We start from the raw sequence: 15,443 nt of genomic DNA, 5'->3' as shown, positions 1-15,443 counted from the left end.
ATGGAGCCTAGAAGATCAGGAAGGATAACACAGAATAAATCCACAAAAATGGAGCAAGACAGTAAAATAGCTGTAATTTTTGGTCCTGATCCTGGAAGGTGTAAAGGCTGGCAGATTTTCCCGGGATTCCTGCAAGACAAAGATGTGGGCTATCAGGGCTCACCCATGCTAGCCTCTGGCTAAGAGCTTGCACCATGCTTCCTCAGCCAAAGTGGTCTTCTGGGGGCGGTGCAAGTCTGGGATGCTGAAGACCTAGCCCAGCCGTGTCACTGTCACGTCCATTCACACCCTTATGTTCTTACATGCTGTTCAGGACGCAAGTAACTTGGTACGTATTTCTGGAGATGCACCATTGCTGCATGCTCTGTATGTTGTATATCCTCTGTATTTACAACACTGGAAACATAGTAAAAAACCAAGAAGATCCAGTTCATTTTTAATTTAAAGCATTGGAAATATCCAGGTTAATATATTCATGTGAATGTATTTTCCAAAATAAGTCTGTGATGAAGAGAAAACACCCAGGAATTTGGGGTTCTGTCCTGGCTTTGCCATTGGTCTCTAGTGACCACCAGGGCATCATCTGCTGCCTCTTCCTCTTGGCTGCTGTGCATTGCAGGGGCCGAGCCAGCCCGGCACTCAGACTTCTCTCAGCCCCTGAAGTCCAGTGCTGCACTGCAGAAATCTGCATTGGCTTGAGCCAGGAAAAAACAGACATGAGCAATCCCTCAGCTGAGCGGTCCCAGGTATGGGACAAGCTTGTGCCGAGAACATGATGAGCACACACAGAAATGCTGTCCACCGCTTCGTACAGGTGAGAGAGCCATTGCTGTAATCGAGTTCACAGCAGAATGAGGCTGCCAGCACAAGAGGTGAGAGGTTTTGCTGGCCAACCTTACCCAAGAGGCTGAATGGGTGCTGAAACTGTTCTACCCCACGTCGCAAGTCCTGCCGGCTTCAGGCTGAAACGTGTTAGAAGAGCGTGGAGGAGCTTGCTTCCTCTGTGGCCCTGCTGCACGTAGCTGTGCAAAAGCCTCTGCCTCTCCAGCTCTCAGGCTGGGGCTTTTCACTAAGAATCAAAGGAGGGAGGGGAGGAGAAAATGTGCGTGATTCTTGGTATCATCACAGCACTTGCTGGAAACGAGACCCTTGGAGGCCACGGCAGCAGCCTGTATTTTCTCAAATTAGGGCAGTGGTTTAATGCATCAGGGCCTTCCTGATGGACTGTGCCAATTTGTGGTGTGGAACCATTATGGTGGAAATGATGGGAAGGATACAACATTGCAGAGACGATGCTCCAGGTGTCTGTGTAGCCTGGAGCAATTATTATGTGGCCCCTTGACATGGTACCTCCAAACAGCTTCATTGTGCCAGGATTTGCATGTTATTAACCTGCTCAGTACTACTACATCAGATGGAGCAGAAAACAAAAGGAAAATAACAGCCCCATTTGAGCTTGGGCACAGTAGAGTATTTTTCAACCCTGGTAACATTTTCATTTCAAGCAAAGAAGAACAGTTGCTTTTGCATTAAGTAGAGAAACCCTGAAGATGAATGTGCAGCATGAATAAAAACAGTAAAACCTTGGTAGCTCTGCACTTCAGAGAAAAAACACTTGGGCCATTTGGAATAAGAATGGTTTGCTCCCATCTTAAAAATTTGTCTGACAAATTTCAGGGAGAAGAGCTTTTTCTCCCCCCCCCCCAACTCTACCCTGTGACATACTGCAAAAAAATGCGTGCACACGAGCCGTTGTCACCGGGAATGTACCAGCCTTCCATTAACATTGCTCTCCGTAGGACGGCGGTTGGCAGGAGTGCGCATTTTAAAATCCAAAGGCTCATGTCTAGTGCTCCAGCCCTTATTCCCCTGGGTTTTTTCAAGCCACTTGAGCCACTTGTCTGGAGCCTGCTTGCTTTGATCTCCTCCTGCATCGAACGTGTCTGGAGAGAGCTCTGCGAGGGGAAAGCATGAATCGAATCGTACGCTCCCATCTCGAGTCTTGCCCATCGCAAAGCCATACCAGGAAATCGAGGAAATGCTTCAGGTTTAAGCTCTCTACCCTTAGCCAGAAATTAAAACCCCTTCATTAATCCAATCTTAAATCTCAACTAGCTGCTGCTTAAAGTGGTAATAAATATTTCATACCGATTGTGTTGCGTTCCTTGCTGTGTTTATTAAATGGAGTTTCTCATAATTCCAGTTATTCATTTTAATAGGTCAGGACTTGGCTGTGATTTAAACAGACCACTGAGGAAACAGCCGTGGTTAAACATTGTAACAATATGGATTATTAATTTAATTGGCCAGCTATTACTTGTTTTGACTCTGTGCTAACACATTTAGCTCAGTCTCTTGTGGCCTATAAACCACAAAGGTCATGACTTCAACATTCAGAAGAATGGGAAAAAGAGAATCAGGGCTGAGATTATGAGGAAAAATAGAGAAACAGTGTGGGGAAGACAGAGTGGGGAAGACTAAGGGCTTGCTGGAGGCAGTGCAGGGCAAAAGGGGATTTATTTGGTAGCTCAGCGATAGAACATCCTCTAAACCACCAGCCAAACCAGCGGTTTCTTTCAGTCCACATCCCTCCGAGGTGATTTCAGACTGATTTGTTACCTGTGGGTATAATGATGGTCACCCCACATGTTTAATGACACCTTTATTTTATTTCTGATTTTTTCTAATACCATCAAAAGTATATCAAGCAAACAGCTCACAGGTGCATAATTAGCAATACTATTTACAAGTGTGTGAAAAAGACAGCCAAGCACCCCCCCACAAATGGTTTTACTGCACCTTTATTGAAAACCATCTCAGGATGCTAGTTTGATACAGGGGGGTGAAAAAGCACACTCCAAAGGGCACGCTAGCAAAAAGGGGTAGTCAGGAAAATAATGTGGGTTTTATCTCCAGTGCGCAAGAAATGCAGTGCATTTTATATCACAGACCACTCCCTTTGAAAGGGGTCAAATCTTTCCATTGATTTTTTTATGCAGAACTTTCATTTACTCCTAATAGGTGTCGTGTGCATTGAGTAGCAGCAGGATACGACCCATATTTGTCTTGGCAATTGCGTGCACAAATCTGGCGGTGGGCAGTATTTCCATATTCGTGCCTGTGCCAAGTGTGTTCAGCATTCAACTTAACGCAGGTGCAGAGACCCTACCCTACCATGAAGGAAACTCTATGAGTACAAAGGGTAGACAGATGTATTTGGCAGCCAACAAACAGGTATGAGTCCCATTTTTGTTGGTTCTCATCTGTCGTGTGCCTCGGAAACTGTAGCTGTTCCTGCAACACACTGCACAGGCCAGTAAGTCGAAAGGACACAGCCCAGACCTTTGTCTGCAACTGCAGGCTCCAAACCGTGCAGCTAACATGGGAAATGTAGCACGCATGAATCTAGCATACATAATCAGCAGTAACAGCTGCCCAGACAAGTTGGTGGGATTCCAGTGCTGTAAGACTTCTTCTGTCCTCTCTCCCTTATCCTCCCTCCCAGAGCACAACCAGATTTTCCAGGACACAGGGACACTGGGATAAGAGACACACGGAAGTAAAAGGCAAAGGTTTTCTTCAGGCTTGGAAACTTATTCATGGTGTAGCAAAGAGCCGGGAGGAGAAAAATTCTCTGCAGCTCTCTGGGATTTCTTTCCAGGTTTTTTTCCGAGCACCTCCTACTCCCTCTGTACAGAAGACCTGGTGTCTAGATACAAAACCCCATTTTGCCCAGCTGAAAACACCAGCATTAATGTCCTGTAATGCAGCTATTCCTTATCACCAAGTCAGGATATATACTCTTTGTAATTATGTGTTACTATAATACTAAATATATTTTAATGTATTAGTAGGGAAATTTTTACTCTAGCAATACAGACCAAAGGCTGGGACCACACTGCATCCTGCCTCTTGCAGAAGCCCTTTAAAAGCATCTGAGAGCTGCTCATCCCATGTAGCCAGGCTGTGCACTCCCTGGATTCCCCTGCTGCCGGAGTTTATCTCCTCTGCTCCGCCTGCCTCCACGTGACAGGCAGCAAACCCCAGCCCCTGGCACACAGCTCCTCACCCACGGAGCCATCCTGACGCTGCTGCAGGTGCCTCACTCTGGGGATGTATCTCTAAGTGTGGCTGACAAACACGGCTTTCTTTTGTGGTGCCTAGCACCAGCAGCCCCTAAGGACAAGATCCCCTTCCCTTCTTCTCCCCCACCCCCAGCCCTTGTACACAATACAGTATTTGTCATGGATTTGTTTTCCAGTACATGAAGAGCACAAAAATGCGTGCTCTTTTATGATAAGGTAAGCAGAGTGACCCTGTAACATTCCACATCTGAACTCAGAACGGCATCTGCCTCACAGCTGTCCTTGTAGCAAGCGTTTCAAAAACACAGACAGCAAAAAACAGCGGCAATATCTCATCGCCGATGTAGCTGCTTACAGCACAGTCCTCACCGTCTTCCAAATATCCGTGTTTGAGAGGTGACCTACAGCTGTAAAATTTGGATGTGCTTTCCAACACCACCCTTTAATTTCAGAGATGTTCCAGTATGAGGTTTGCACAAAGCTTTTGCAGAGTTGCAAGCCTATTGCAAAATTTGTGGCTGGAGCTAGGTTCAGATTCTGAACACCCTGACTCGAAAAGATTTCCAAGAGCTTTGGCTTGGTTGCAATATTCATGTTCCCTTTCACTTGTGTTCATTGACTTATCCACTAGGAGTCATGGACTAGAAGCCCACAGTGAAAGGCTGTGTGCAAACAGAGAATAACAATAAAGAAAGAGTTTACAGTCTAGAGTCAAGAGATAGCTACAAAGAAATATGGAGATCCAGGGAAAGAGTTAAACTGTCAGCACGATGGGCAGCGGCCTGACTGCAGTTGAGCTTTCAGTGGTTGTCTTGTCAAAGGGGAGCTGTATGGGAGGTTTTGAAGGAGAGAAACTCAGCACTTTGCAATGTGCGTGAAGAGCTCTTTCAAGAGCTGTGGTTATCTGACATGAAAGTACCACTATGGACATGCACATCTTGGCCCAAGTGGAAAGAGAGGTGTGGTTTAGGAAATAAACAACAGGAAATGGGTGGAGAGGGGAGAAACCTTGAAGGGTGCTGAAGGCAGAGGTCAGATGGTTCTACTTGCTATGTTAGATAGGGAGAGGTAGAGGAGGAAGGCAAAAAGAAAGGTGCTGAGATCAATTTGATGAACAATGAGCACCACTCAGGATAGGTATCAGAGGAGATGGAGTGGGTTAGGCTAGAGAAACAATCTATGCAATCAGATGAAGAGAGGTTGGAAAAGCAAATTAGTTGGGAGAAGAATATCACAGAAACGTTAAGCAGAAAGTGTCAAGAAAGACAACGTGGAAGCAGGATATTAAGAGGATATGAAGTCCAACTTGTGCTGAGCACTGGATACCATGAACGAGTGTCATAGAGACATGACGAGTTTTTAATTTGGGTAGAAGGAAACAAATCACAGTAGAGAGGGATCAGGGAGTCAACAATGGTAGCTGAAATCAAACAGGCGAAATTTCCCAAGAACCAGATACAGAAGGAGGAGAGAGAGGAAACAGCCTAGGCCTACGGGAAGCTGAGGGATCACAGGATCCCTAGGCCTAGGCCTACAGGAAGCTGGTTATCTGCGTTGAAGGCACTTGACAGATCAAAGAGTTTAAAGGTGGAATAAGAGATTATGTCACTAGGGACACTGGTGGGAGATATTTAGGCTGATAGTTACAGTTGGAGGCTAAACCAGAAAACGTGATTTCCTTTGCAAGAGAAAATGGATAAAAACAAAACGAGTTTTCAATGGGAGTTACAGGTGGCAGTTGTCAGGGTGTCTTCATGCAATATAGTTGTTCAGGTTGTGAAAAGCAGAGCTGAACCTGGAGAGAATGGATTTGTCATGGAGAACATCAGCCTGATCACAAGATTTCCACCAGAGAAAGTCTGAAGCACGAGAGCAGGTCAAAGGATCCTAGGACGATTCAGAGCAGGAGCCTGGCAATGACCACAGAGCAAGAGAGGAGGGCTCGTGGTCATGATGAATTAGAGTGGTGCCTGAAGAGATCCAAAAGCTGTCTAGAAGGGACTGAAGAGATCTATCAGAGAGAGAAACCTGAGAGCTAGCAGGAAATTATCCCCTGGGTGGATGGCCGACCCAGATTTTGGTGAGCTGGAATGTGACTTGAGTGCAAGGGGACATACACTCCGTGGTCGGACAAGTCACCAGCAAGGTCGGACAAGTCACTGGAAGCAAGGGCAGGGAGTGGGACAAGGCAGTGAAGATTGGTACAGGAGGGAGCCTGTACGTACTGCAGAGCAATTTGAGGCAGACGAGCAGAAGAATGATAGGCACAGTGCTAGTCAGAAAAGGAGGAAGGTTGGAAGCTGAGGGGTTGGGCTGGTCTTTCTGTAATAAGTTATAGTTCAGTTTTCCTCTGTAGTCCTCCATGCAAGCTACCTGTTACTCAACAGTCCTGCCCTGCCTTGTGAGCCAGGTCTGGGGTTTACTGACAGGTGTCATAGGAATAAGGTCACAGGCTCCTCTTAGCTTTCTGACTTTGTACAAAAGGTCTTCCAAATAATAAGTTGGCTGCAGAGACCCAGGAGAACATCTAATGGAAAGCGCTTTGTTTTATTTCTAAGATTTCTCCATCCACAAAATGTTGACAAAAATTGCCATTTTCACCTTTATAGACTTTTTAAAAAGAGGAAGGACTGTTATCTCATCGGGTGAAAGACCTGTTGAGGGATACAAAAAGGTTTATTGTTGCCCAAGTCCAAGAACTCTTCCTGGACATTTTTAGGAGACTTCAGATGGATGCTCCAAGCACGGCAGTATGAGCTAGTACAGCTGAGCTCACGAGAGGAAGAACTGAGGATTTTACTGGCTCATGTCTCCCCTGTTGTGACACACTTGGAACCCACGCAGTAAATTCCTTCAGGGTGAGAATGGTCCCCTTCCGATTTGGAAGATAGGTGAGGACAGGAAAAACATTACAGACCCAGTAAAGAGCAGGTGCTGGCACTTTACTTGTGCTAGCAAGAATGACGTAATACTTAAATAAAAATAATTAGGTTGTTGGACACAAGCCTTCATATAAAGAACAACATAGAAAACACATGTTTTTGCATGTTTCCAATGCAAAACCCACCTGTACTCAATCTGTTTCGTGAATGTTCACGTGACTGTGAAGTTTAAATGAGCAGAGCGGCCAGCACACGATGATCAGCGAGTACCAGATCACTGCGGGTGAGCAGCAAGTCTTACACTGAAAGTTCGTCACGTGCCCTGCAATGGGCCAGAAGAACATACAGAGGAAATGCCTCATTTTGTGCTTCTTCAGGAGAAGGAATGAACCTATTGTCTAGTCTTCTGGGCAGCAAGTACCCAGTTCTGAGCCCAGTAAAGCTAGTGGGAATCAGACCCCAAGATCTTGTTGACATTCTGCAAATTCTGTGGTTTCTCTTTTGTCAGGATGCACACTACTTTTGTGAGGCAAGAGAGGAAGGGAAGGGAAGAAATATTCGGTCTTCTCTCCAAAATCATTTATGGAAGCATTTATGGTTTCATCCTCTGTGTATAAACTTGCGTGCGTGGTCTTGGGGAGGCTGGATCATTGGCTCCTGCCTAATAGTTTACTAAACTGAGAATAATCTTTTGTTTCTCATGATAACTTGTATTTTGAAAATGGAATTCAACAAAGCTGGCTTTCTTTTTAAAGAAAACAATTGTTCATTTGAGAATATGACACTGACAAAATATTTTACAACATAAGGACATTTAAAAGAATGCATTTTCCAAACTGTACAGCACTTGACCATACCTCTCAGCAGATAGAGGAATAGACATTAACTCCAGCTTAAAGAGAGACCTAATCACATTATATCTGTTGGCAGTATATATCCTGAGTAACACCAGGGCTTTGTACATTTACAAACACTATAAAATTAGTTAAAATTGAGATTGAAAAGAAGTCAAGCCTGTAGAACATACTATGGAACAAAGCAGGGAGATGGGCTATAATGCCCCAATGGTTTGTCTCAGAAATAAGGAGCAACAGTGGATGGATCACTACTTGGTTTTCGTTCTTACTTGCATCTGATTTGCCCCACTAAACATTTCTGAAAATGTTCTGACCTCTTTCCACATGGTAGTCATATTTGAAACACCCACATATATACAACCTGTAGCTTTGGAACACATTTGACTATAATACTAAAATATTCTGCCTAAATAATTCAAATCAAGCTGAGTTGCCTTGAAAAAAAAAAAAACACAAACAAACAAACAAACAAAAACAGCCAACCAACCAACCAATAAAATAAAATAAAATAAAACAAAGTCAGTGTTTGCAAATTCCAGTCAGTAGTTTTCATCATATACATAAAGAGAGGTGTTTGCAGCAGGTGAGATTTTTCTTGTACCCTCTATTCTACCAGCTCCAAGAGGTAAATATGAACTCCCTCTAAATAAGGCCTGAAAACCCAAATATCTTTCCCCTTCTACAGCCATTACTCAGGTTAAAATACCTGTATTTTCTAAATACCCAGTTACCTTTGCAGCTCCTAAGCTATCTTTTTTTGAGTCCCCAACTTGCCTCACAAGCTCAGGATGTTTGGGTTTGCAGATTCTTTTATTCCTTAATATTCATGTCTGTAGAAAAGAGTGACAAGTTTGGGAAAAGACCCAGAGAATTATTCCAGACTCTTCAAATCAGATTTCATTTCTTTTCTTGATAGTCAGCACCTGACTGTAATTCATTTTGAAAAGTTTAAACAGAACCTTCTATTTTTTGCTGACTTTGGAGCAAGGGCATTTGTCTATCCCTCATTAATCTTGATGTCACTTGCAAGATGGTCTAAAGAACCATCATACCATTTCCTTTTGGAATACATTTCCTAAATAGAGGTCCAATGCTGCAATCCTTTTCCATAACCATTTCCATCAAGGTTTTGCTAATGACCTTACACCACTCAGAACAAAGATTATTAAACTAGTACAGATACTAGTTAGGTGAAGAGAAGATGAAAAGAGGCACTAAAACAGAAGGCTTCTCCATTGACCCCCCTGGTATAGAGCTTAAGGCATCAGCTTTCAGTGGGCTTGACTTAACAGGAGCAGAATGAGTTTAATGCAGAGTGTTTTCCAAAACCTCAACTGAATATTTGCTGGTGTTGTGTGGCACCATCAGATGAATGCTTCTTAGAACATTTTAAAAGCTATTGATCCCTTTGGCTGTCCTGTAGCTACCAGCTATGTGCTTGCTAATATTGGTGGCTGTTTACCTAGTCGCTATTCCAGGAGGACAGAAATGCACTCAATTTGAGGACTAACTTGCTGCCAAAGAGCGAGAACTTATCAATATATTCCAAGAGTTGCTCAAGTCCCAATTTTTTCCTCCTTAGGCTCACATAATATTTTCTCCATCCCCTTTGCCCCCAAAAGTTTAAAGCAACTAGATATGAAGGACAAGCTTATACCTTTGTAGCAGACATTTCTCCCCTTGATAACAAAGTAGAGTTATTTACTATGTAGGAATTTCCCTTCCTGTGACCCACATTTGGTAATCACGACAAGAAACCAGAAGCAAAGAATCCTGAAATCAAGCATTGGCAATTCCATAAGAAAAGGACTGAAGAAAGAAGAACAACATGAAAATATGAGTTTATGGGAGAAAAAACAAACTGTAGAGTAATGGCTATGGTTATCTCTAGGGAAACCTATGTAATATTATAGCACTGGATAAGGGCAATGTTATTTTAATTCTCCAAAGCCAGAAAAAACATATAAAAAACAGGACTGGGTGCACAGCTACTCCCAAATGTAGTTTTATGAAGTTCTTCCAGACAGTACTTCACTGAAGTAAGAGGTGGGATTGGTACTCCATCTTACAAAGTCTGTCTAAGCACATACCTTCACTCCTCCTTCCACAACATCACTGAGGTTGTCTGTTTTTGGATAACCACACTCTCTCACTGGCACAGGGACTTGCGAAGCACCAGGACGCACACAGGAACGTTTCCTATTTGTTATGCAGCGTGGTGCTGGAATGTGACCTGGGATGTCACTGTAATGTGTGGTGTCCTCTGAAAGAAAAACCACCCAAGCGACACATCAGTCAAGGACACTGAAAAGTGAAGGAACTGGCTATTACCATACTTCTACAGTATGAGAACTATTTAGTATATGAACTGCAGTGGACATTATTTCCCTCAGCTGGAAGGTAAGATAACTCAGCTTATCCAAATAGTGCTGGGAGTAAAGGAGGTGAGAAGAAAAAAAGGAGTCACAACTAAAGGCTTCTGAGTTTTATTGCTGAAACACTGGGGGATTTTGGGGAAGTTAATACTGCCCCTGTTTTCAAAAGGGCCTTTAATTTGAGACATCCACCTTTCTGGGTGTCCACCTGCAGAAGCTGGCAGGCTAGTTTACCAAGTGTCAGTCTGAGTTGCTGGGATGGGCAGGTGGTACCAGGGAATCAATGTCAGGCCTTCTAGGAAACATAACATCAGTAGAAAATGTTGACCTCCACTGCTCCATGCTGTATCCTTCTGCAATGATACTGAATGGCAAAGCCTCACGTAATTATACTGCTGCTAGTAAAGTGCAGCGGATGGAACATGCTACATCAGCGCTCATTGCTTTTATTACTGAGGGGGAAAAAAGTCTCCAAGGGAAGGAGTGAATGAAATCCTGAGTGCTGTGTTACTCTGGTTAACTTCTGGGAATCTAATTATTTGAGAAGAGGTGCACTTAGCAAATCATTATATGCAGGTGTGAAATATTGCTGAAGAATCCCCCCCTCCCCTCCTCATGTACCTTACCCTTAGAAGAAGAAGGCAGGTAAGGGTACATTTAACATTCAGTCTCTTTTATACTACTAAGTGAAATCAGAACAAAATATGGTAATTAATCCATTGTGCATTCAATGATTCAGGCTTGAGCAGCAGATGGGAAAAGTTGTGGATCATAACCCCATGCAATATTTGACAGAATATCAGTCAAATATAGTTCACACATCTTCATGTTTCTGTCAGTCCCTCTTATCTAAAGTTAATTTAAAGTGACAAGAACTACATTAGCACTTTTCAAAGGGTAATGCAAACTTTAGAGTATTCGCCTCAAATCAATACCCACTCAGACTCCTAAATGGTCAAACTGGCAAGTTCCTGAAGGTGATTTCACTTTGCTTTTATGCTAAATTTGTCAACTGTTGCTGGGGGTTAAGCATTAGCCTTTTAATAGATTGATTCAGAAGTGCCAAAGAGAAGGTGATACCTGTTTGTTCTGCACGTCCCTCTCATGAGCACATGTGCATGCACACACAAAAGCTTTCTCAGAACCGGAGTCAAGGAAACGCTGGCAAATTTATTTGTGCAAGATACTATAGTTTGGATCTTAGCCTGTAGGTTATTTTTGAACAATTCTTTATATGAGCAGTACTTAGATGCCCTGCTTGGGAGCGTGGCACCTACTTTTATTTCACCACTGCATTAAAAAAGCCTCCAAACAAATGACCTTGCGCAGGTTCCCACAGAAAGTCAGGTTCTGTGGTCCCAGTACAGTGCAGCATCCTGTTGCTCTCCCCAAAAGCAGATCACTTTATTGAAATGGAGATTCCTTTCCTTTTTTTTTAATCAATATAGCTTACATGAGTACACACACGTGCAGATTTGTGAATGTATTTTTGTGCCTTACTTGGGTGTGGGCCCTCAGCAAAGTCCAAATACCCTGATCTAATTCTATTGCTGTGCTGGTCGCTTGTGCTTCTGCTCCTTGCGTTACATTACCAAATAAGAGATCACACCCTGCAGGACTCCGCAGAGCTCATCTCTAGGGAAGGCAAGAGCACTTCTTGGCATTCGGGTTGTGCACAATCCCAGTATCCTCCCCTTCCCCCCCACCCCGTTACAAATGATTTAGGGCAGGCTGTGAATGAGAAACATAAGGTAAACATTATTTAGGCTCGATTGCCTTCTGTCCACGAAGTGTAACTTGGCCTTGCCTCTGGAGAGATGCCCAGCTCAGCCCTTCTGGACACACAGTCGCTGTCTGGGATATGTATGTGTCTTCTGGAGAAGGTACAAAAGGAGGAGGATTGCACTGACCCAGTGCTCCAGCTTCTGGAGTTTGCTGGGCTGAGTCAGGCTGTTTGTAAGGAGGCTCAGAGCCCACCGGCAGCGGGTGGGGTGGGGTGGGGTGAGGGGTGATAACATTAAGTCCCTTCTCATTCTCCTCCTTTCTTTTCCATGAAACAAAACCTAAGACAATCACTTCCCTGACAAACTAGACTCCACCCCACCTCAAATCTCTTGCAAAGGTTGTACTCCAAGCAGGGTAACGAGGCAGGAGAGCAGGCTAGCTCTGGCTGTTCATCGTGTGTGGAAGGGACTTCGACACCATAAGAAGATCAAATATAAACTTGTGCCTGGGAGAAAACGCAGCAGGAAAAATAGCTAACAAATGCTCCCAAAAGAAGAAAGCTAAAATAGGCCAGACTCATTTTTTTATGTGTTTTTTCCTATTTCGAACTTGCTTAACTAAGCTAAGCCATAGCAAGACGCATCAGCTCTCAGGCCCCTACCTGATACACATACTCCTGATTGTCCCCATGCTTTCTGCTGGCTCTGTTCACTTCCTGCTGCAACCTGAAGTTCTTCTTCCTGGGGAAGAGCAGCAGCCACTGCCAGCCCAGCTGGAACATATCTATCATAGAAGCATGGAATCATTAAGGCTGGAAAAGCCCTCCAAGATCATCTGGTCCAACTGTCCCCCTACCACCATTACCCACTAAACCACATCCCTAAGCACCACATCCAACCTTTCCTTAAACACGGCCAGGGACAGTGACTCCACCACCCTGTTCAACAACCCGTTGCAATGCTCTGCTCTGCTGCCCAGCGATTTACACGAGTGCCACATACACCTGCACGTCCCAGCCCTTTCCTTTCCCCCAGGCCTGGATATGGCCACACAGCCCTGTGCACTGACTCCAGAGAAGATGCAGAGCAGACAGTCTGACAAGACATGAGCTCCTGGCAAGTCCACCAGCTCGTCACACTTAAGCACTCGTCAGAGGGAGGATGCTGGGCACACGCAGAGCACCCCTACCAGGTGAGGAGTGCCCCTCACCTCAGCATGCTCCTACATAGGACATTTCCTGTGTTCTCCATGCAGGTTGTGGGTGATAACTTGTTGAGCAGCTCAACCAGCAGGACTCAGTTTACTCATTCAGGGTGACATGAATCCCTGCCGAAAATCCAGTGCCACCAGCAGCTTCCCGAAGGGCTAAACTGGGTCCTCTTGGTGACTCAGGCTGTAAAGATAAGGACGATGCTTTATTGTGGTGATTTTCATGTGCTGTAATTTAACCACTAGAATAAAGCAATTTTTTTCCTCTGTGTCTTGACAAAAAGGCCTGGCTGGTAAAAGGGTTCTTCTCTTTCAGAGCCCTGACCTATGAGAGCTTTTATGTTCACATGAGGAGATTGCATGCCAGCTGTTACCACCCTATGCAACCAGAGAACCTTGGGTTTTTGTGCGTCCAGTCACATACACTGAGGTGACATCACATACACAGTCCTTCTTTTCAGCATGACATGATTTTTATGCAAATGCCTATACTAGAAAGAAAGAAAGAAAGAAAGAAAGAAAGAAAGAAAGAAGGAAAGATCCTGAACCTGACATCCTCCCTGACCCTTCTGCTTGTCCTCCCCCATATCTCCTCAGTGCCCATAATGCCAGCCAGGGCTCAGCTAGGCAGAGGAGGCAATGAATACCTGAAGGCAGGCCACGGCACATGTTCTTCGTATACCACTTGCCTTTGGAATGGAGCGGCTCCATCCGAGGGGTGCAGAATGCAGGAGGAGCAGGGCCCTCGAGCTCTTCCTGCCCTTGGTGGGGCTGCTGGTTGAACTGCAGACGTCCCAACCAGGTTTACGCTGTTTTTACCCAGATGTGCTGCGGCGGAGGCCACGCGCTCCTCTGGGCTGGCCAGTGGCTGTCTGCCATTCTCAGGCTTTGACAAAATTGTCATGTGCAGCAGCTGCTCCCAAAGGGACTGGGGGGAAGGCTAGGAATAAAAGGAATCTGCTGAAGGAATTTATGAGCCAGCCCACTAGGACTTTGGGAAAGCCCAGAAAAAATACTTGATGATCCTGCTGCTGAGCTCTTTCACTTCGGGCTGGCCAGCAGGGTTCTTCACCATGCTGGGTGCCTCAGCACCCCGTGCTGCTCAGAGCTGTGCCCCACTTGTGGTTAAACTGGCAAGTCTGGAAAGGACTGAATTGGTACTTGGTACTGGAGGCAGCAGGGAGGCTTCTCTTCTGCCTCTTCTTCTACCCCAGGCCCCGTGATGAAGCTACAGCCAACACTGGCAATCCCAGACAGCGAGAGTTATAAATCATTCTCCTCCTTTCCATCTCTCCCCAACAGGCAAGGACTTAGTGAGGGACACATTAGGAATTAGGAGCACATCCCAGCTTGGTGTTAAACACTGCTTTTCCTTTCATTCAGGAACTTGAGTTACTTTACTATGCTATTATTCACATCATTCACTGTAGTTCTGATGTGAATGTGTAGTTCAGATCTGTAAAGCAAGAGCAAAATTATTTTTTCCCCTCTGTAGCGTGACAGAGTTATGTATTTTTCGCAAGACACTGCCTCCTTTTGAGATATGCATTGAAAGCAGCTGTACAAAATGTTACTGAAAACAGTGCTAGCATTTTTCTCTAGTCCTCTCTTGCCTAAGACACATGAAATCAGTGAAAAGTGGTCTTCTCCCTGCCCTACATTTTCTGTGTGATTTTTCAAACTTTGAAAGCCTGCTGAGGAAAAGATGCCATGAGAGGAAAGCACACCACCCTGGGAAGACGGGCATTGCCAGCAGGGCTGGCAGCAGAGCTGCGGAGCTGTCCGAGCCATCACCCCTCAGCAGGAGAGCCATGAGCTCCTCCAGCCTCTGGGGCTGCCCGGGGAGGGAGCTGGCATGCTCCGTCCTCCCAAAGAGAGCACGGCAGCAATTAATTGCACAGTAATGCAAGGATGCAATTAGAGTCCGGCCAAACACAACTTACCCCCTCTCTGGGCCTCTGAATCTGGAACGTTTTCACCCAGACACGCTGGTGAGAGTTGACCGTGGGCGTCTGACGCTCTTGTCAGCACCACCGTGCTGCCATCCCCTCACCCCATGGGGAGAGGAGGTGGGCGGCGATGCTCTGCTTAGGCACTTGGATGTCTTCCCACTGTTTTGCCAATGCACTTGTTCAGGTCCATTTTTCTGACAGCATTTCACCCTAGCAATCTTGATCTTTTTTCCAGGTGGTCGGTCTTTCAACCAGTGCAGCTCCTTGAGCTTATCCTTCAACCTGCTATATTTCTATTATGCCACTCATAAAGAATTCAGACTACTTACATATAATTTACTTGTTTATTCTCCCATAT

General features: G+C 45.0%; 1 long non-coding RNA gene across 1 annotated transcript in view; it reads right to left on the bottom strand.

Annotated features, from left to right (window-relative positions):
* Window positions 1-14,218, bottom strand: part of LOC121073327 — a 35,498-nt gene extending 21,280 nt beyond the window's left edge. The window contains exons 1-3 of the long non-coding RNA XR_005821619.1: window positions 13,134-14,218; window positions 12,586-12,707; window positions 9,915-10,087 (exon numbers count right to left, since the gene is read on the bottom strand). This is a non-coding gene — a long non-coding RNA (uncharacterized LOC121073327). The remainder of the gene's footprint in view (window positions 1-9,914; window positions 10,088-12,585; window positions 12,708-13,133) is intronic.
* Window positions 14,219-15,443: the final 1,225 nt, after the last annotated feature.

The sequence above is a fragment of the Cygnus olor genome, chromosome 7 (genome assembly GCF_009769625.2).
Source record: "Cygnus olor isolate bCygOlo1 chromosome 7, bCygOlo1.pri.v2, whole genome shotgun sequence".
NCBI classification, from domain to species: domain Eukaryota; kingdom Metazoa; phylum Chordata; class Aves; order Anseriformes; family Anatidae; genus Cygnus; species Cygnus olor.
Note: the sequence above shows the minus strand (reverse complement) of the source record. Positions and strands in the feature narration are given on the sequence as shown.